A 794-nucleotide genomic window follows, 5' to 3' on the forward strand; every position below is an offset into this window, starting at 1 on the left:
CACTTAATATTTTCTTTGAGTCCACTTCCTTTTCTTAAGTAAATGTATTTGAACAGAAAACAATGTCCCTAAGTAGACAGCTATAAATGGAAGGTAATTAATAAAATACATAGAATGAAAACACAACCCAGTAAGTTATTAAATTCTATCTAAACAAAAGACTTTGAACCTGAGGCCTGCTCTTTCTTTATTAAGAAGGAAAAAGAACCAAAGGACCTGTGAGCACTACACAGAGACTTTCTCTGAGCTGTAATCAGGATTGAAAAAGAATAGAAAAGGGCAAATGTTCTTTGTGATTCAGTGTCACTTAATGTCGTGGCTTTAAATGACTTGAAAATTATCTTTGTGTACCACCAGGTTAGCGTCTTCTGGAAGGCAGAATAATGGTGGCCTTGTTAAACCAGTATAGTCACACCTAAAGGGTTTACATTTGACAGAAAGTAAGTACAGTGGGTGGCATTTCCAGGTGGCCTCCAGGAAGATCAGAGGTCTTGCCTCAGACTTGCTAAAGAGAGAAGGAGGGGAGAGAGAGCTTGAATAAAAGCACATCCTATAAACACAGCCAGCATATTCCCAAAACCGGGATGGGAAAGGTGGCCGCGTACCTAGAATTGACCACTAAGTACATTCTCAGAGTCTGAGTGAAAACTGTGGCTGTGGCCAAGTTCACCCGGGGTGGATGCAAGGAAGGGGTGGGTGGGAGGGAGTTACGAGAAGTGAGATCAAGACAGAAGACCAGAAAGCTCCTTCATCGGAGTCTTCAAAGACGGGATGGTGAACTCTGGGGAACTGAC

The sequence above is a fragment of the Tursiops truncatus genome, chromosome 13, assembly GCF_011762595.2.
Source record: "Tursiops truncatus isolate mTurTru1 chromosome 13, mTurTru1.mat.Y, whole genome shotgun sequence".
Classification (NCBI taxonomy): Eukaryota; Metazoa; Chordata; class Mammalia; order Artiodactyla; family Delphinidae; genus Tursiops; species Tursiops truncatus.